Source organism: Canis lupus, chromosome 21 (genome assembly GCF_003254725.2).
Source record: "Canis lupus dingo isolate Sandy chromosome 21, ASM325472v2, whole genome shotgun sequence".
Lineage (NCBI taxonomy): Eukaryota > Metazoa > Chordata > Mammalia > Carnivora > Canidae > Canis > Canis lupus.
The window spans coordinates 19,623,161-19,645,708 of NC_064263.1; the positions used below are offsets into that span (position 1 = coordinate 19,623,161).

Below are 22,548 nucleotides of genomic sequence, written 5' to 3' on the forward strand. Positions count from 1 at the left end.
CTATCATATTACTTGGTAAGCTATTGCCTAAGTCATTGAATTTTTAAGCCAACTATAGGGCTCCATCCAACATTTGATGATAGACACCATTCACTCTTTTATTCACTCATGAATTCAGCAAGCATTTGTGCATCCCACCTAACCCTCATCATTATCCTATGAGGTAGACATTTTGGTTCCAATTTTGCACTGAAAATCTTAAGGCTCAGAGAAGTGAAGAAATTTGCCCAAAGAAATCCATAACATAAATTAAGTGTCAGAATTTGAACCTAAGTCTGCCTTAGCTCCAAAGCCTGTGTTTTCCCACCTTATCGGTGCTCTTACAACAGTCTATCCAAAGCACCATTGATCTTTTCCTAAAGGCAGGATTCTGCCTGTCACTCAACAGTGTCTGCTCGACACCCCTCAGACTTCCTTTAAGATTAGTTAGCCTTGAAGGTAGGTGAAAGTGGGGTGGGAAATTGTTTAAGTTTCCCAAATGTAATTGGGAATTAATTGTTTTTAACCTGACAAACAAGCCCCTTAAATTACTATTTTTGTCTTAACAATTAGTACGGAAACAAAATATTTCTGTCATTGGGAAGAAAGAATCCAAAGGAAGAGGGGAGGGATAGGAAAGTCATTTTCTAAGTGTATTGGGAGATGCACACCTTACTCTCATTTAAAAAAGAAATGCTAGAAGTCAGACAAAGATAAAGGCCCAACAGAAAAGAGCTACTCGTGAAAATAGCATAAATTTAACTCTGCAATATTCCCAGAGCATCAGCTTTGTGCCTAGGATGCCAAAGGGCTGGAAACACAGTCACATATTAATCAGGATCCAGCTCACAGAGGTCAATTGCTATGAAGGGTTTGTCCTGCCTCTCCCACCATAAGGGATGATATTCACATCTCTTGTTTTTCCTCCAAATAACCAAATTTTTATAATAACACCAGAAAATTATGACAAGGAAAAATCTTAAAAATTAGCAACCAAAATCATACCTCATAATCATTACAGTACTGTATAATTGTTAACAGAGCATCAGTAAGGATCACTTCTTATCAATTAGAGCACTCATAAGATAGGTTGTGTGCAATTGCTGGCTCACTAGCTATTCTTTGCATATAATTATCATGCTCAAGGAAGGCTATGGATGCAAATAAGTGAGAATGCATGAGAAAGCATGATGTTTTGGGCAAAGCACTGTGAGAGCCCAGAGGCTGGTCAGATTTCTTCCAGTTGAGCTAGGACAGATTTCCCAGAACTGATGATCATTATGATGAACCTTGATAGAATTTTGACAAATGTGGCTGGGATAAGAAGAACAGGGTTTTAGGTGAAAGAAATAGCTTGACTAGAGGCACAGCCATGAGGAAAGCATGGACAACTTAAGGTCCAAACACTAGACCTGCAAAACCAGACACATCTATAATAGAATTAAGAGTTAGGTGGAGAAAAGCCTGGGACCTTGAATGCCAACATAGTACCTAAATCTAGCAGTCTCCACAAGACCTGCTTCTCCCTCCTTAAGCCAAAGCAAACTGAGATTCTCATTTGTTGAGCCATGCCCCTTTTAAGGAGCTTTCTCATTGAAAGCTATTTACTATTAAGCCCATATTGAAGGTATGAAAGGGGTTCAAAGCAGTCAAGGTACAATAACTAACAACTAGTAAATGTGTAATGAGCACCCAGGTTAATGAGATTTAAAAGGCTGCGGCCCTTGTATTACACTAGATTACCTCAAAGGATCCCCGCAAGCAGTCAGGTCTCTGGTTTCAGCCAGCCACCTTTGCCTGTGGTGGTGAGAATCTGGCATCTAAAGCTGGTTCTAACGCTCCTGATCAGGATCTGAGGCACTTATGTAACTGAAATCAAGGTATCCAAGGGTGACTTCCTTAAATCTTCACCTCACTTCTAATCAAGGACAGCCAGCCACAAGCTTTGTACCTAAGAGATTTAAATGTAAATGATAATAATGCCTAGCTTAGAAAGTTATCATTAGGTTTAAATAATATATGAATGTAATTACCACTTTTTTTTACACATAGTAGGTACCCAGTAAATTGATATAATTATTCATTCATTTAACAAATAGAATTATAATAAGATATTACCCAAGCAGTGAGATTAGCAAAAATGGCAGAGTGGGGAGCTGCAAAATTTCTACCAAAAAAGTGAATAAATTGGCAAATGCTTTAAGAATGAACTTTATCAGAACTCGGGAAATAAAAGTTTATAGCAATTACATAAATGTTTAATCAAGAAATAATAGCTAAACCTTGGCATTTGCAGTGCTTTTTATTGAATCACTAGCTGACCACTAAGTTATCAGAACAGAGACTTCAATGGCTATATTGGCAAAACAGATTTTAGAAAATTCACAAAAGTCACCAAGCAAACAGCAACTACAGCAGTCACCAATACAAACTTTGGGGAGAAGGGAGAATCTGTTTTCCAGAGTTACCACATAATAATATTCACAATGTCTAGTTTTCAACAAAAATTATGAGGCATACAAATGAATAAAAAAGCATAACCCACACACAGGGAAAAAAAGTAATTGATAGAAGCTATCCCTAAAGAAACCAGACATTGAAAAAAATAAAATAAAATAAAATAAAATAAAATAAATATAAAAAAAAAGAAACCAGACATTGTACTTATTAGATAAAGACTTTGATCAACTGTTTTAAACATGCTCAAATTGCTGAAAGAAGCCATGGACAAAAAAAACGAGAGTAAAACTATGTCTCACTGAATGGAAAATTAAAAAAAAAAAAAAAAGGAACCAAAAAAAACCTCACAAAATGAAAAATACAATAACTAAATTGAAAAATTCACTATAGGGATTGAACTACAGATTCAACAGGCAGAAGTAAGAATCAATGAATGTGAAGATATGTCAACTGAGATTAATCAGTCTGAGGAGCAGAAAGAAAACAGAATGGAGAAAGGTGAACATAGGGATGCCTGGTGGCTCAGTGGTTGAGCATCTGCCTTTGGCCCAGGGCGTGATCCTGGAGTCCCAGGATCGAGTCCCACATCAGGCTCCCTGCATGCAGCCTGCTTCTCCCTCTGCCTGTGTCTCTGCCTCTCTCTGTCTCTCATGAATAAATAAAATATTAAAAAAAAAAAAAGAAAGGTGAACATAGCCCCACAAACCTGTGGGATACCACCCGGTCATACCAACATATGCACAATGCCTGTTACAGAAAGAAGAGAGAGAAATGGTCAGAAAGAATATTTGGATAAATTATGGCCTGAAACATCCCAAATTTTATTAAAGACATGAAGCTACACATCCAAGAAGTTCAATAAATCCCAAGTAGGATAAGCTTCGTAAAAACACCACACTAAGACACATTACTAAAACTCAAAAGCTGAAGATAAAGAGAAAACCCTGAAAGCAGCAGGCGAGAAGCAATTCATCACATCCATCACATACCAGGGATCTTCAATAAGATTTACAGCTGTTTTCTCATCAGAAACCATGATGGCTAGAAAGCAGTGTAATTAAATATTCAAAGTATATCCAACAAAAGTATCTCTCAAAAATGAAGGGTAAATTAAAACATTCCCAAATAAACAAAAACTGAGAGTTTGTCGCAAGTAATCCTTCCCAAGAAGAAATGCTAAAGGGAATCCACCAGTCTGAAATGAAAGAACACTAGACACTAACTTGAATCCACATGAAGAAATGACGATCTCTGGTAAAGGTAAATATAACATAGTAAATATACAACATAGGTGAATATAAAAGCCAGTATTTTTTAAGATTTTATTTATTTATTCATGAGAGACACAAAGATAGAGAAGCTTTGATATAGGCAAGAGAAGTAGGTTCCATGCAGGGAGCCCAATGTTGGACTCGATCCCAGGACTCCAGGATCAAGCCCTGGGCTGAAGGCAGGTGCTAAACCACTGAGCCACCCGGGTGTCCCAAGCCATTTTTTTTTTAAGATTTTATTTATTTATTCATGATAGTCACAGAGAGAGAGAGAGAGAGGCAGAGACATAGGCAGAGGGAGAAGCAGGCTCCATGCAGGGAGCTCGATGTGGGATTCGATCCCGGGTCTCCAGGATCACGCCCTGGGCCAAAGGCAGGTGCTAAACCGCTGCGCCACCCAGGGATCCCTCCCGAGCCATTATTAATACATTCTTGTAACTCCTCCTTTTTTCCTATATTATTTAAACAACTACATAAAACAATGACTATATGTTTATAGCGATAGCCACAGTTGTATAAAGATGTGATTTGTGATAACATTAAGAGAAGCAGAGCTATATATAAAAGCCATGCTTTCATATGCTATTGAAACTAAGTTGCCATTAATCCAGACTAAATAGTTATAAATTAAGACATTAAATATGACCCCAAGCAACTATTAAGAAAATAACTAAAAAATATATAGCAGAAAAAAACAAGAAGAAAAACAAAATGATATGCTGGAAAATATCTATTGCAAAAGAAGACAGAAATGGAGGAACTGAGGAACAAAAATATGTGACACATACAGAAAACAAAGAGCAACATGACAGGTACAAGTCTCACTTTTTCAGTAATAACATTTAATGTGAATGAATTAAACTGTCAAATTAAAAGACCAAATGGATTTTATTTTTTTTAAGATTGATTGATTGATTGATTGATCTAAGACAGGGAGAGAGAGAGTGAGCAAGCGCACAGAGGGAGAGGGAGAATCAGATTCCCTGTTTAGCAGGGAGTCTGATGCAGGGTTCAATCCCAGGACCCTGAGATCATGACCCAAGCCAAAGGTGGATGCTTCATGACTAAGCCACACAGGCTCCCCAACAGAATGGATTTTAAAAGAAAAATCCAACTACATGCTATATACAAGAGGCTCACTGTAGATTTAAAGTGACAAGTATGCTGAAAGTAAGAGGATGAAAAAAGGTGTTACATACAACCATTTCTGGCTTCAATAATGGATAGAACAACTAAACAAAAAGTAAAGAAGGATTGAAGTTTAAATAAAACCTTTGAAAAAAAGAGAGCAAGAAAGTAGAAAAATTGAACACTATAAACCAATTGGCTCTAATAGACACTTCTAAAATATTCCATATAACAATAGTAGAATATACATTTTCCTCAAGTGCACATGGAACATTCTCCAAGATAGACTATATGCTAGGCCAGAAAACAAGCCAAAATAAATTTTAAAAAGGCTTCCAAAGAATTCCAAAGACATTATGGAAAAAAGGTATACAAATGCAAACAAGTCATGAAAAGGTGCTTAACATCACTCATCATCAGGAAAATGCAAGTAAAAACACAATGAGGTATCACCTGACACCTGTTAGAATGGTTACATGCATCCCAATGTTTATAGCAGCAATGTCCACAATAGCCAAAATATAGAAAGAGCCCAGATCCAGATGTCAACGGACAGATAAATGGATAAAGAAGATGGTGTGTGTGTGTGTGTGTGTACACACACACACACACACACACACACATATATATATATATATATACACATAATGGAGTATTACTCGTTCATCAAAAAGGATGATATCTTGCCATTTGCAACAACATGAATGGAAATGGAGGGTATTATGCTAAGTGAAATAAGTCAGTCAGAAAGACAAATATTGGGGCACCTGGGTGGCTCAGTGGTTGAGCATCTGTCTTCAGCTCAGGTCATGATCCCAGGGTCCTGGGATAGAGTCCCACATCAGGTTTCCCACCGAGAGCCTGCTTTTCCCTCTGCCTATGCCTCTGCCTCTCTGTGTGTGTTTCTCATGAATCAATAAATAAAATCTTTAAAAAAAAGACAAATATCATATGATTTCACCCATATGTGGAATTTAAGAAACAAAACAGCTGAACATAAGGAAAGGGAAGAAAAAATAAGTTAAGATAAAAACAGAGAGGGAGGCAAACCATAAAGACTGTTAACTATAGGAAACAAATTGAAGGTTGCTGAAGGGGAGGTGAAGGAGGGATGGGGTAACTGGGTGATGGGCATTAAGGAGGGCACTTGATGTAATGAGCACTGTGTGTTATATGCAACTGATGAATCATTAAATTCTATCCCTGAAATTAATAAAACAGTATATGTTAACTAAGTTGAGTTTAATTTTAAAAATAATATTAATGATCCTAGATATTGTATATGACCTGAAAAAAATATTATCAAAAACTAAGAGATAGCAAATCCTGGCAAGAATATGGAGAAAGGGGAACTCGGGTATACTCTTGGTGGGGATGTAAACTGGTGCAGCCACTTTTGAAAACAGTCTGGAGTTTCTTTCCTCAAAAAATTAAAAACATAACTACCATATGATCCAGCAATCCCTCTTCAGAGTATATATCCAAAGGAATTGAAATAACTATCTTGAGGAGATGTCTACTCTCCCATATTTATTGCAGCCTATTCACAATAGCCAAGACATGGATGGATGAATGGATAGGGAAAATATGATATATATATATATACACACATGTTTTTCAGACCATAAAAATAGAAGGAAATCCTGCCATTTATGACATCATGGATAGATCTTGAGGCCACTATGCTAAAGTGAAATAAGTCAGACAGAGAAAGACAAATACTGTACAATCTCACTTATATGCAGAACCTAAAAGCACTGAACTCCTAGAAACAGAGAGTAAGTCAATGACCACCTGGCACTGTGGGAAGTGAGGAGAGTTGGTCAAAGAATACATACTTTGAGTTATAAGATGAATAAGTTCCAGGAAAAAAAAAGTTCCAGGGATGTAATGTACAGCATAATGACTATAGTTAATAATACTGCATTGTATACTTGGAAGTTGTTATGAGAGAAAATCTTGTGTTCTCTCCATACACAAAAAAAAATGGAGTTTCTGTGAGGTGATGGGTATATTAACTTACCTTATTGAAGTAAACATTTTGCAATTTATAAATACATCAAACTGTCACATTATAGACCTTAAAATTACACAATGTTATTTGTCAATTATATCTCAATAAAGCTGGAGAAAAGAATATACTCAACAACATTACTCAGAGAAATGCAGATGAAAACCACTAAGACACCACTGAACACCCACTAGGACAGTTATAATTTTATTTAGGTAGGTATATATCCAAGATAACCAAAAACAGGTGTTCAAGAAAAAAAACATGTATGGAAGTGTTCATAGCAACTTTATTCATAATAGCCAAAAAGTGGAAACAACCAAAAAGTCCATCAAATGACAAATGGATAAACAAAAGTTTATCCAACTGAGTGTTATACTATATGTTGGCAAATCAAACAAAACAAAACAAAAAAACACAAAGGTTTACCCATACAAGGGAATATTATTCAGCCATGAAAAGGAATGAAGTATTGATACATGTTACAACATGGATAAACTTGAAAGCATCATGCTAAGTGAAAGAAACCAGACACGAAAGACCACATATTATATGATTCCTCTTCTAAGTGATGTCCAGAACAGAACAGGCAAATCTGTAGAGACAGAAAACAGATTAGTGGTTGTCAGGGGTTGGGGGGCTGGGAATAGTTGACTGCTTAATGAACAGGAATTTCTTTTGTTGTGATGTAAATGTTCTGTAATTAGATAGTGGTGATTGTTGGACAATATTGTGAATTGACTGAAACAAAGCCACTGAAGTTTATACTCTAAAGGGGTTAAAATGGTGAGAAAAAATATGCATTGGGTCAAGGAGGGGTAGGAGATGCAATCCTCAAGGAATAGCCAGAGTAGTTTCCAGGATGTGATATATACATAACAAAGGATAAGACATGTCCACCCCAATTAATCAATCAAAAGCCATGAAGGAAATGAGAAGAAAACAAAATATCAGATTAAAATATTAAAAATTTATGAATATTTCAAAACATGAAGAACAAAATTAAAAAGCAAAGTATAGACTAAGAGAATATTAGTAAAGAACAGGACAGATGGTTGTGTGTGTTTGTGTGTAATGTACTACTCATAAATAAGTAAGAAATAACCATAGAAAAGGTATAAAAACATGAACAAAACAAGAAATACAAGTAGCACCTAGATTTGCAAAAAAAAAAAAAAAAAAACAGCAAACAAAAAACCCATTCGACCTCTCTAGTAATTAAAGAAAGGCTAATTAAAAGGAGATGCCAGTTTTAGTCCATCAAATGGTTATTTTAATAGTAATATTCAATGCTGCAATCGTCTAATAAGGCACACATCATCACATATTGCTTGTATAATTATAAACTATTATAATCGAGAAAGAAATTGAAACACAGGTATCAAGGAGCCTTAAAAATATTCAAACTCCTAGGGATGCCTCGGTGTTTCAGTGGTTGAGTGTCTGCCTTTGGCTCAGGGCATTATCCTGGCATCCTGGGATCAAGTCCTGCATCAGGCTCTCTTGAGGAGCCTGATTCTCCCTCTACCTATGTCTCTGCCTCTCTCTGTGTGTCTCTCATGAATAAATAAATAAAATCTTTAAAAAAAAATTCAAACTCTATCTAAGATTCCATAGCTTTTTAAAAATGAGAGATGTAGGGCTCCCTTGGTGGCTCAGCAGTTTAGTGCCTGCCTTTGGCCCAGGGCGTGATCCTGGAGTGCCGGGATTGAGTCCCACATCAGGCTCCCTGCATGGAGCCTGCTTCTCCCTCTTCCTGTGTCTCTGCCTCTGTGTGTGTGTGTGTGTCTCTCTCATGAATAAATAAATGAAATCTTTTTTAAAAAATGAGATATGTAGGCATGGACTGAAATACAAGGATTTTTTGTTGGAATATTGGGATTTTTAAGTAAAGTTTTCATTGCTCAAACAATAAGTACGAAAAAGAGCAAAATAATCAACCAAATTGTTACCACCTAAGTAATACCTGTCATGAAAACAAGGTGACCACATTCCAGATACATTTCTGAACCTGTATACAGAAAGATGAGTAGGTGAGATTGGTCAGTAAGTGGGTAGATGGGAATAATATCATAAAATAGTCCCATATAATACTATTATTAGGAAAACAAACATTCTACTTATTTAATTTACGGAACAAAATAGAAAATGAAGTGAAACTAGGTTATTAAACTTTTTTTTAATTTTTATTTATTTATGATAGTCACAGAGAGAGAGAGAGAGGCAGAGACATAGGCAGAGGGAGAAGCAGGCTCCATGCTCCGGGAGCCCGACGTGGGATTCGATCCCGGGTCTCCAGGATCACAACCTGAGCCCCTGAGGCCAAGTCAGACGCTTAACAGCTGAGCCACCCAGGGATCCCAGACTTTAATGTTTCTTTATCACAAGAGAGTTCATTTATAAGACAATGCCTTTAAAAATACTGTATTGGTTTCCTACGGATGGTGTGACAGAGACCCTGAACTAGGTGATACAATAGAAATTTATTATCTCACAATTCTGGAGGTCAGTAGTCTGAAATCAAAGTGTTGGCAGGGCTATGCTCCCTCTGAAACCACTGAAGAATCTGTTCCAGGCTCTTTCCCAGCTTCTGGTAACCTCGAGCATCCCTTGACTGGTAGATGGCCATTTTCTTTGTGCCTGCGTTTTTCCCTTTCTATAGGATTGGGAAAATCCTATAGAAAGGGAAATATAATATAATCCTATAATCCACCAAGCATTGGGTTAGGTGCCACCCTAATGATCTCATTTTAACTTGATTACTTCCATTAAAAACTCTTGTCTTGGGGCACCTGGCTCAGTTGGTTAAGTGTGAATTCTTGATTTTGGCTCAGGTCATGATCTCAGGGTCATAAGATCCAGCCCCTTGTCAGGCTCCGTTGTTCAGTGGGGAGGCTGTTTGAAGATTCTCTCCGTCTTTCTCTGCCTCTCCTACCACTTGGGCTCTTTCTCTCTTCAAAATGAATAAATAAATCTTAGAAAACAAAACCCTATCTTAAAATAAGGTCACAGCCTGAGGCACTGGGGTCAGAATTCCAATGTATCTATTTAGGGGGATATAATTCAACTTTATAACAAATTTATAAATGAGATAAATCTCCCTTAAGAAAAAATATTCTGAAAATAGCATAAGAAGTTTGAGTTAATGTTTTTAACTCCATGGTCCAATTTTAGACAGTATTGATTGGCCCTTTGCTATGAAAGATAAAGAAATTTGGATTTTTCTAATATTTCCTCCTTCCCTGCCTTTTTTCCCAATTTTGGGGTATATCAGTCATTTTGCTTTTTTGACATTTATAATATTTAAATTCTGTTATATAACTATAATTCCTGCAGTTGTTTACTCTCTGGTTTATTTTTGCTTTATTTAAATTGATTTAGGGCAGCCCTGGTGGCTCAGTGGTTTAGTGCTGCCTTCAGTCCAGGGTGTGATCCTGGAGACCCGGGATCAAGTCCCATGTCGGGCTCCCTGCATGGGGCCTGCTCCTCCCTCTGCCTGTGTCTCTGCCTCTCTCTCTCTCTCTCTCTCTGTGTGTGTGTGTGTGTGTCTCTCATGAATAAATAAATAAATTCTTAAAGGGTTCTTATTTATAACCTCTGGGTTCCTAAAATTTTGAAAATAGAGTACTCCTCTATTGCACCTATGTATAACAGACAATTTGGCTGAATATAACAATCATGAGTCACACTTTCCCCCCCATGGGTCTTGTAGACTGCTCCACCATCCTCTACCTTTGTGTATGGCACCAACTTTCCTGCTACATCTTCTCCATTCATGCTGTCAATGGCTGGATTTCAACTGAGTAGTTTCTCTGGAAGGGTTCCTAGATGCTGAGTCCCTACGTTTCATTTTGGAATGTCTATCTTTTGCCTTTACACTTCCATAATCACTTGGTCAGATAGGTTCATATTGACTCCCTTTGTCATTCCCTCAGAACTCTTTAGGCATCAAACACCTCTGAGGTCAGCTTGATTTCCCTCCTTGAATGTGACTTGCTTTTCTGATTAGATGTCAGAAGAATCATGTCTTCATTACTCAAGTTTGGCGATAACAAGATACTCTCATTTATCACTCTATTTTCCTCTGGAATATGGTATGCCCTTTCAATCCTTAGATAACATAATAAAATGTATTTTTGATTCTACTTGGGTTGTCTTCAGGAGAGACACTGATTATCCTTGCTCCTGAATCAACTTTAGTCCTTCACAGCTGTTACCGTCTTTCTGCCTGCCTGGCTCTCTGTCCTTTCCCTTAGCTTTCACCATTATTTAGAGCAACCCTTTTTGGTATGCCAGAAATACAATTGTCAGCTGTCTGATTTCATTCTTTTTAAAATCGTTCATGATTTCTGTGTGAGTCCTCGATTTCCTTAGTGTTATGAACTCTCCTTTCATCTTATTTGCAGTGGGGTTGCCATCAAATTTCTTTCCTTTTTTCTTTTGGGGTGGGGGAGGGGCTGAGATGAGTCTTAAGCAAGCTCATGCCCAGTGTGGAGCCCTACATGGGGATCAATCTCACAACTCTGAGATTATGACCTGAGCCAAAATCCAGGGTCGGACAATTAACCGACAGGGCCACCCAGGCACCCCAAGGTTGCCACTAAACTTCTCATCATTGGGCTCTTTTTTCACTCGATTCAGCTTCTGGTTAAGTTCCTCTGGAGTGCAAAATACATATTGGAAGTTTCCTTTTTTCTTGGATCATGTTTTCTCCCGAGTGGAGATTTTCATTTGTCTTGTGCAAGCAATAGCCTTTCTTTCATTTGTTCGTCCTGTTCTTTCCATATGGGATGGGGACTATAATGTGTTTGCTTAGTTGCGACACGGTTGCTTTTCATCTCTCCCCTGCTTGACTCAGGTGGTTCTGACTAGACTCTATTTCTATGCAATGTGGTTAGATTTTTCCTAGACTCACCTCCCACCATATCTGAGAGCTGTTCTTCCTTCTCTAGCTCTGTATTAATAGCTGTTTTATTGAAGCACAAGCACTTTCTGGTGGTCTTAGGCAGTGCTTCCTAACAGATTTCACAGCAAGAACGTAATATTCTAGAAAAATTATGAGCTGGAACAGACTGCCTGCATTGGCTTTGATCCTAAGGTCCCGGTGACAGCGAGTGGAGGGTGTGCTGCTTTTCTCTGGACAGCATGCTCACACCCTTTCTCTGCTTCTCTCCAGATGCAGGGTGATTAAGGAGAAGCCTAGCACTTGGTTCAGCCACCTGCTCTCCCCAGTCCAGCTTCTGACTTGGTAGGGTTGACTTAGGAACCGTACCACCAGGTTCAGAAGCTTTCCTTGAAGTATATGCTATGAGGTTGGAGCTTTTTCCTTATTTGGGCTCCTGATGATTTGATAGAGGAGGGCAAATGAGCAGATTCTTTATTTAGTCAAAAACTAGGAGAGAGCAATTGTTCAACTGTCGTCATTTTGCCACCTTAGACAGAAGTCTCCCAGAATTATTTATGTAAATGAAAAGGTACGGAGAATCTAAGTGCTCGATAATGGCAAATTATCTAGATAAGTAATCCTTATCCCTGCCCGGTAAATAGTCATTAAAGATATTTTTGAAATTATTTACTAAATGAGAAAATGAAATTTTCAGTGTCATACACACTAGATCAAACCATATGTATAGTATGACCCATTTATGTTTTGGTTGTTTAGAGAGCGGGAAGAGGGGGGGCGGGGAGGAAGGATGGAAGGAAGGAAGGAAGAGAAGAAAGAGAAAAGAAAGAAAAAGAATCCAAAGAGAAGATATGCATATGCATATGCATTTTTAGAGCCTGGAAGGAAATACACTGAAGTGTTGAAGGCTGTTATTCTGGGTGGTTACTTAACTTCTTGCAGCTTCCGTTACATCCAGGGAAACAGAAACTGCTCTGAGTATTTGAAACAGAGGGAATTTATTGTAAAGAACTGGATATACAGGAGATGGAGAGCTGAAAAGCCCAACAGGGAAGAATGAGGCAACTCAAAGATTAGCCACAGCAAGAAATTGCAAACCCCACCTCTGACGTCCAAGGGAGTAACGAGGTTTCCACAGCCCAGGGCTGGGTCTCCCGCGGATCCTGGAACCGTGACCGCCTTCTGGTGCTTCCTAGGAGCATGGCCTCCCCCCCACACTTCGACCAATGGTCCCCAACTGGCAGCTCCCAGGGGAAGCCAGCCAGCCAGGGTCAGCACCCCTGCCAAATAGAAGAGAGGAGACAAAGTTTCAAGAGATAAATCTGATGGCAAACAGGTCCAAGTCCAGGAGTTTCCTCTCCCATAAAACAGGTGGAAACCTACCTCAAGGCATATTTGAGAAGAATAATGGCTAAAAAGCCCAGTGTCAGGACCAAGGCTCACCAGGTCAGCCCCCTTCTTCAGGGATGGAAGGATGCCAGGTGCCATGGGCCCCACGAAGGGTGTTAGTAGGTGCATGGAGGCATCAGAGGAAGGTGGGCAGGCCCCTGGACATCTCAGGGGCACTGTCCAGCTGGAGGCCAGGGGGGCAAGGGCCAGGAGCTGAGGCATAGGCTGAGGGTACTCAGACCGTGAGAGAGCCCCGGAGATGGGAGAGGCATTGTCATTGCCATGGCGGGGACGGGGATGGGCCTGCCACTGCTACATGCAGGGAGCTCCATGTCACACCTCTCCCTGCCCCTGTCCTGAAGTCTACCCCAGGAGGCGCAGTAGCCATTGCTACCTGCCCACACATCTACCAGCATCTCAGCAACGGCTGTGAGAGCAAACCTGTGAATACCAAGCATATGCTGACAGCACCCACCCCACCCCCAAATCACGACACCCCTCTGTGTGGGATTTCTCAGAGTTATTTGCCTCATCCTTTTCTTTTTCTCTCGTTCTTACAAGTGTGGGATCATAGCCGCCAAGCAGCCTCCTTATTAGCATCAGAACTATAGTCAAAACACATTATGCTTGGCTAATACATTTATTTTTTATGTAATGGAAATGCCATCAAAGCATAGTTAATCAGAATTGAATTAAATCATAATTGGAGCTCTTGTGCACAAGGAAGAGAAATTATTCTTTATTGTTGCAGACTGAAAGTGTGCCAATTGTAATTCACTTTTTTAAGTAAATGACCATTGTTGCCCAGAGGGATGTGTCTGACCCTGGCTCTCTAACACAGTCAGTGCCAAGATACCGCTTCTCCACAGAGGTGGCAGTGATGGGAGAATGCACTCATCCAGGGTGACCCTCCTAGCGGGCAACCTGTCCAAGCTTTTTACTTCTGTCTACGAGAGATGCCCTCACACCTCAGAGAGGGACTCTGAGAAGAGAATGAAAAAGGTAGTCAGAGGGACGTCTGGGTGGCTCAGCCGTTCAACATCTGCCTTAGGCCCAGGGTGTGATCCAGGAGTCCCGGGATCGAGTCCCACATCGGGCTCCTTGCATGGAGCCTGCTTCTCCCTCTGCCTGTGTCTCTGCCTCTCCTCTCTGTGTCTCTCTGTCTCTCTCTGTCATGAATAACTAAATAAAATCTTTAAAAAAAAAAAAAAAAGGTAGTCAAAGCCTCTGGTCTCTGGTTAGTCCTTGGTAGAAGGAGCTCAGAGCCATATCTGATTCTTGTACCATGACCTGCCCACCATAACCAAGGCTCCAATGCCTCCCAGTCTGGCTACTCAGTGGCAATACAGGGAAATTCTTTTAAAATACAGATAGAACCTTCCATTGGCAGAATCCATGGGAAGCTACCTGGTTCCTACCTAGAGCTTCTTTTTTTTTTAATTCAAGTATAATTAATATACAGTGTCATATTAGTTTCAGGTGTACAATATAGTGGTTCAAAAACCCTATACATGTTTCAGTTTCCACCAAAATAAGTATGCTCTTAATTCCTTTATCCGTTTCACCTATCCTCCCATGCCCCCACCTACCCAACCTTGTGGCAACCACCAGTGTGTTCTCTGCACTTAAGAATCTGTTTGTTTGTTTTTTTTGTCTGTCTCTTTTTTCTTTGTTAATTTGTTCCCAGAGCCTTCTTAATCAAGCTTTCTAGAGATAGGGTGTGAGAGTCTTCAGGACTTTTGATAAGCAGCCAGGTTCTGATGACAGCCAGGTTGGAGAACCACTACACTAGACCTTAGCGATCCTCCTGGTAACTAGAGCAACTGTGCCCATGTGTGTGTCCAACAGAGCAGGCTAAAACAGACCAAGCCAATAGTTTCTCAGAGGCCTAGAGAACTTTCACATAATTGAGCTCAAACAAAGCTCAAGAAAGCATGTGCACACATACATACATATATGCACCCAGTGGAAAACTTCCATCACCAGACCACAAGGCTCTTAATCACTGTCCTACCTCAATGTCTGCCAGGAAGCTGTTGGCATCCCCCTCTAGGAACTCCTTCTCCTTCCAAGCCATGAGTTAGAGATATTTTCTTCTCCTCCTCTATAGCCCATGTAGAAAAAGTGAGAATCTTTGTAATCACCCTGTAATGAGGGTAGGAATGATGGCCTGGGCTATGAGTCTGATGAACCTAACAGTCCCCACCCTTGGCAATGACTCATGACCCAGAATGGACTCACATAAGTGTTTACTCAGCCCTGCCTTCTAAGAACTTCTAGGCCAAGGTCGCACACAGGATGGGAAGGAATAGGAGCTCAGCATCCCTAGGACCTTCCAGGGACTTTGAGCTCTCTTGGCAGGGTCTCTAAAAGAAAGGCCATCCAGAAGTGGTGAGGGATGCTATAGCTTAGAATTATTACCTCCTGAGCACTTATGAGTCAGAGAAAGTCATGACCTGCAAGCATAGACACTGTTACTTTCCAGTTTAAAAGATATGGAAAGTGAGGCTCAGACAAACTGCCCCATACCATGGCACATCAGATTGCAGCAAGAACTCAACTAACATCTATGTGCTTTTCCCATTCTGCTGTGTATATTCCCCCAAAGTATGTGCATCTGACCAGAAGAGCAGGAAGCACAGCAGAGAGGAGAGGAAGAGAAAGCCTCTCACCAAGGGGAATCTTTTACCCACACACTGATTTATAAACATACCGCCTGGGGGATTTGCAAAGGCTGGATTCGTTGAATGAGAAATTTTTACTGGGGGGGGGGGGGGCACGGTGGGAGGTGGACCGGGCAGGGAAGGACAGAGATTCAGGAAGGAACTTGGGTTTAGAGTCAGACTGCCCTAGGTTTATTCCCATCCCAGCTCCTACATTTCCTAGCTATGTGTCCTTGGGTAACTTAGTTAGCTATTCTGGGCAGATTGCCCATCTGTAAAAATGGGAATAATACTTGCCTCATGGGTTACATAAGGGTTACAGAAAATGTGTGTGAGTACTTAGCATCAAGCCCAGCAAGTAGCAGGTATTCATAAAGTGTTAGCTGACACTGGCAGTGGCTGTCAGAGTAGTAAAACATCCAACAGAGTGCCTGACACACAGTAAAAGTGCTCCATACATAGTATTGCTCAAGTGCCTCCTCCTAGGCTCAAGCGCCACAGGCTTTCTGCAACCAAAGAATCTGGGGGCCTGGATTCTGGGGTTAGCTGTGTCTCTTACAGGCTCTTTGTCCTTAGGGGTGGTCACATTACCACTCTGGACTCTGGCTTTACCCTCCCTCAACTTAATAAGTTGAGCTAAAGGGATGCTGCTTGAACTGCCCTTGGGACACACTGGAGGGTAAGTGCACATGCACTGAGTGGAGGGGGCCTCGTGTCCCATTTCATGGTGTCCGGAACCTAAATAGGTGAGAACAGTTTTCTGCAAACAGATGGGGTCAACAGGACTTGGCAGGACCACCCCCTCCCCAGTGGTTATGGCAGGCTCTGAATTTTCCAGCCCTGGTCTCTAACCACTGAAGAAGGGATGACCTGATAGTGAACTTGGTTGAAACGAATTATGATTCAGTTACAAAAAAAAAAATCCCAAAACAAAACACTTGAGACATTATAGTTGGGAGGCAGGCAGGAGACATTACAACCAAAAAATAGAAAGCAAAGAGGGTGAGAGCTTTTAAACATATATATTAAGAGCATTTAAAGCTAGCAAATGGATTTTTTAGGTCCAAAGTGATTTTTAATGTTTGATGGCAGAGACTTAATCCTTAAGCTTGGTTTCCAGTGGCCTTGTTTTACGCACAAATTTCCAATATTACAATTAAAAAAAAAGCCTATTTTTCTCAACCCACTTAAAAATAGTAACACCAGCTCTTCAGCCAGCCTCAGCACTGCTAACACACCTGACCACCGTCTCCCCGGCATTAACCCTTCAGCTTCTATTGTTAACCCTCCCAGATCTCCTGCTCCTCTGCACCTCTCTGCCAGAGACCCTCCTCCCCCTTCTCCCCCGCAGATCCCCTCTGTCCGGAGGGGAGCCTTGTTTGCAATTCCTCAGCCTAATTGCTCGAGACCACCTCTGGTATAGTCAAAAGTTTGAGGCTGACCTAAAAGTGGAGATTCAAATGTCTTTTTGCTTTCTTGAAACTACTGTTTCTTTTTACTTGGTGGCTTTGCCAGAATTCTTTATCAGGGTAATAAAGGATGATGAGGTAAAGAAGAGGGTGGGACAGTGGCAAAGGGGCGTTAGGGTGAGGAATGGGGTTCCTGTGATGACCAAAAAGAACACAGGTTGGGGGAAGAGAGAAAGAGTGGCAGAAAGAAAAAAAAAAACATATGGCCCACTTAGAATTTTAACAAGGCTGGCCTCATGGGCATTATGTAATTTCTTGAGTTGATTTATATGCTGCCTCACTCTAGAAAAGATTTGAGGAAAGTTACCCAAAAAGGGCATTCATAAGCAACATAAGAAAAATAAGAAAAGGGACAGAGGAAGAAAGAAAAAGTAATTTGTTTAAACAAAATAGGAGAAAATAAATAGGTATAAAACCTGGCACCCGGGCTTCTGGGCCAACAAGGCAAAGGGAGTAATTTGATAGTTTGCAAGAGGCTTCTCATCACAGCAGAAGAGCAAATGACCTCTCCTTGGCATGGGGCACGCTTTTCCTATATAAAAGTCAGCGAGAGATTCCTGATGCGGTTCACTTCCTAAAATCAGGAATGACATGCAAGTGTGAAAAGACAATGCACACGCTGCTCCCTGTTTATTCAAGCAGTTTGCTAAGAACCAAAGACTTAGTCCCGCAGAGCAACCCAGAGGGCAGCTTGGGGTGCCAAGTAGCCAAGGCAAGAGAGTGCATCTGGTAGCACTTTGATCATAGCCAAGTGTCAGACCTTTCACTAGGGCATTTAAAAAAAAAAAAAAAAAGTGTTCTACTTTCAGGTTTTTACAGGATGGGAGGGACCTTGAGATCAATAATATGGAAGAAAATATTCCCTGGGCGCTACTTATATGTATGCCACACCAAAATTCAAAGTGTTATTTCTGTACATTTACAGCAAAATTGTGCCATATCTATTCTGTGGCTTTGTTCACCTCCTGGCCCAGCACTGACAGTCCCCAGCAGTTTGCAAAGCACTCAGTGGTGGGTCTGTGTGGCCACCCCTCAGCCTCCTCCCACATCCCGCTTCTGGGACCCAGGCTTTGGAAACTGGTTCTAGAGCCGACTTGGGCGTGAGTCACACAGGCTGAAAGAATCCTCAGCACCACCCACCCTCTGACCGTCCCCATTTTACGAAAGGGACAACTGAGGTTTGGAGAAAGTACATCACTCGGGAAGCAATTTGGTGCTAGTAGTGAGGTTGGTACCCAAATAGCCAGTCAGAGGATTGATCACAGGGCCACAATTTCTGTGAGCTTTTCAGCAGCCATGATATCAAAGGAAATGATGGTCAATTCACAAGATATACATGAGGTTGAAGACAATTGATTTTCCCCAGAAACATACAACTGTTTGTGATATTGAAACCGCAAAGGTCTCTCAAGGATCCTCTAGTTATACATGGAAGTGATTAGAAAGCTATAAGTCACATTATTTTATCATCTCTTAGGCAAATAATGCTAATGAATGCCGTAGATAAACCCCTGAATCTCAGTGACTTGACATGGTAAAAGTTTATTTTCCATGTGACAAGTCGCTCCTTCACCCTTTGGCTCCATGATCCTCGAAGTCTGGCCACAGTAAGGAGCAAGATCACAAGTAGGAGCTGTCTAGGAGCCAAGCCCGGCTGGGTCACACCCCACATACACACACCCACGTTCCATGGGCAGGCCTGGGTCACATGCACACCCCCCACTGCAAAGATGGCTAGGAAACTGGTATAGCTTTGATGTCGATGTCGCTGAGCACTCATGCCACATGGTTTTTATATCCCACGTTTTTCCTAGGCCCCAACTCTCTTTCCCCTCCCACAGTTCTGTGGGTCTCTGTGGCTCTGGCGTGCTTTCACCCATCTCCCAGGCAGCCTACGGTACAGGGCTTTGGAGAAGATTATACAGGACAATGAAGGGGAGGCATTTATGCCAACTCTCAGCTCCGTGCACAATGGAGGGTCTCCATATTCTTCAGCTCCATGTGGCCCTGTCAAATAGGTCTCACGATTAATGGCACCTTACATTTCTCATGAATGTCAGTGCAGTATGCCCTGATCACTTTACCATCATTAATAATACAGACACACCCCTGGAGGCAGGCACATGCTAGTGATGAGGAAATGGAGGTGCACACAGAGGTGAAGTGTCCTCCCAAGGCAGCCCTGTAAAAGCGTGTAAACCAAGGAATGATTTTTCCAACTTTAGAGCTATTAATTCTCATTCTTGCTGGAGGAGAAGGCTGACTCGAGCCCTGAAAGAGGAAATAAGACAGGAGGCTTCTTTGATAGGACCCTAATAGGTTTGATGGCTATCCTTCCAATGTCCACAACCTGGCATGAGTTAAAACTCAGTTCTCACATCTGTGGGCTTTATGACCTTGGGCAAGTTATGTAACACCCCCCCCCCCCCCCCGTGAGCCTTAGAGCATGCCTCAGTTTTCTCATCCCTAACAGGAGGAAAATAATACCCATTTCACAGAGATTTTGGAAGGGTTAAATAGGATGATCCATCTCAAACATCTCTATATCTGGAATCTGTCAAGTGCCCTAAAGGTGCTGAACAGCAATGATGATAGGATTATTAGCACTTCCAAGCACCATTTCCAATTCCATTGCTTCTGTCTCTAAAAAAAAAGGAATCGTCTAGTGCTCTTATAACATCCATAGTGCCTAATATGGCCTGAACCAATAACAGAGGTTGTATGAATACTTGATGATCTACTAAAGTTGTACAGAAAACCTGGTAACAGTCTGAAATCCACAGAGCAAGTCATGAGGAACTGGACTGTGGATCTGGCTGTCACTCATTCCTGTCCCTTCTCTCTTCAGACACAGATCTCTTCTCAGTCACACTAAATTCCAGATGGGCCAAAAGGTAGTTGGCCATAAGACCACCCTCTCTGTACCTCAGGGTCCTTATCTACGAAAGTGGAGTGAGGATTGTTCTTGCCTCACTGGATTATTATGAGGATTAAATGAAAGAATGCACGATACATTCCTGGCCCCATCCAGGCACACCTAGAATGTTAGCTATTTTTAGAAGACTAAAATGGTGACTCTCCCTGCAAGTGATACTGTCTTCTGAATAACTAGCAGCTGGGATACTGAGGATGAAGACTCGGGGCACTCATGACTCTAACTGGGTTGGAAAGGTCAGGATTGATAGCAAGGGACAGAGTCCACACAGAATGACACAAGGCAATTCTGTATCCCCCACAGCATGCAGTACAGGGGCTCGGCATTTGTTCATGGAGAAAGAAATCAGATGGATGGCATGAATTAAGTGTGGTGACCAGCTGATATGAATAAAAAGGCACCAAGCATCTGACGAAATTACACCAAGACACCTTCGTATCTGAAATAGGCCAAGTGCCTAAAAGATGTTGGATGACAATAGTGATGCTGATGGCAGTGATTATTAGCAGCTCTAAACACCTTGCCCATCTCAAATGCTTCTGTCACAATGTATGTATTTTTCGAGATTTTATTTATTTATTTGACAGAGAGAGCACAAGCAGAGGGAGCAGCAGAGGGAGAGGGAGAAGCAGGCTCTCCGCTGCACAGGGAACCCGGTGCAGGGCTCGATCCCAGAACCCTGAAATTATGACCTGAGCCAAACCAACTGAGCCACTGTGGCACCACCACCCCCATCACAATATATTTTTAAGAAAAAGGTATCCTGCACCAAGCTGAGCATTCTACAAACATAATGTCACTTATTTTCACCCTCTTAATCCTGCAACAGACATTTTATCTCCATTTTATAGATGAAGAAACTGAAGTGCAGAGGGTTTGAACCACTTGCCAAAGGTCACCCAAGTAATTGGCAGGGCCAGGAGCCAAACCCAGTTCTGTGCGGCTGCAGGGCTGGGGCTCTTCCCCACAAGCTGCACTGCCCAGCCGAGGCACACTGGCTTCCTCCCCTAGAAGCTGCCCTGGGAACACTGGCCTTTGAGCCTGTGATTGTTCAAAATAACCAAAGGCTGATGAATGGAATCCCTGCTCGGAACCTTGCTTTCTCTAAGCCTCAGGCCAAGAGTTTAATCACCTTGTGTTTCCGTTTCTTCATCTATAAGCAAAAACTTATACTTACCTACACACAACGGGACTAGGAAGATTAATCGGATGCTCCAGAAGTGCTTTTAAGATGAAAAATATGGATTATTTGCATTATTATTTTAATAGCCTTGGACTTAGGTATCCTCAGTTTACACGGAGGTGGAGAGCTTGGAAGAGGTAATTGGTAATATTCAATTTCTCCAGTTTTGTCCTCTGAGCCAGGCAGGAAATCATAGATACTTCCTGACCTGAAGTTTAGGGTGGATCACCCCGCACCCAGCCTGATTGTGCCATGGCCCCGCGGGCCGAGGGCCATCCACAGTCATCTGAGAAGCTGACATCCAAAGAGCCATAGAACAGCTGTCTGTCTACCACCAGGCCCCACAACCAGGATATGAGCAGACCAAGGGCAGGGATGTTTTCTGTTTTTATGGACATATCCTCACCACCTAGAATAGGGTCTCATACGTAGTGGTCCTAAAGAAATATACGTCAAAGGAATGAATGGTCAGAGTGAGTGAATGAGTGAGTCAATCCATGAATGAACAGAAAATAAAAACCAAAGGAAATGTCAGAGAATAGAGAACATGCAGGAGATTCTCTTGGCCTGAAAGGAGAAGCAGAGGAATCTTCCAATGGCCGTCCGAACTACGAGCACCTACTATGTGCCAGGCACTGTGCCAGGCACCAGGATAGAAACAAAATTTGACAATCCCTATTCTCAGGGAGTCCACAGTCTAAGAGACAGAGTATCAAGTTCATTGGAGGTTATAGTACAGTTGGTATCGGCTCTGGGAGACCACTAGAGTGTCACACGAGGGATCAGTTTCACCTGGAAGGTCAGGAAAGACGGAGAAGTAGCATTTAAGCTGGCCCGCATGGAAAAACAGAGTCTCCCAGGGATGAGGTAAGGAAGGCTCCTGCCGCAGAATGGAAGCCCCATGAAGGCAGGGATTTGAGTGTGTTATTCACTAGCGCAGCCCCACATCCTCAGCCCTACTATAGTAGCAGGTGCATAGCAAGATCCTATAAGCGAGTGTTCGGGGCACCTGTATCACAGACAGGCTGCAGCAGAAGCAAAATTATGAACTTGCAAGGATGATGAAGAACTACTTTGTGTTACAGGGAGGCGGGAATGTGTTGTTTGCCCGGGAGGAGGAAGGTAGTAACAAGAGATGGAGCTGGTAAAATGAGGCA

The 22,548-nt window shown here is 41.6% G+C and overlaps 1 protein-coding gene across 1 annotated transcript in view; it reads left to right on the forward strand.

The window, feature by feature from the left end:
• TENM4 (teneurin transmembrane protein 4) overlaps positions 1-22,548 on the forward strand; it is a 2,722,049-nt gene that overhangs the window by 1,895,252 nt on the left and 804,249 nt on the right. The gene's annotated exons all lie outside the window — the stretch shown is intronic.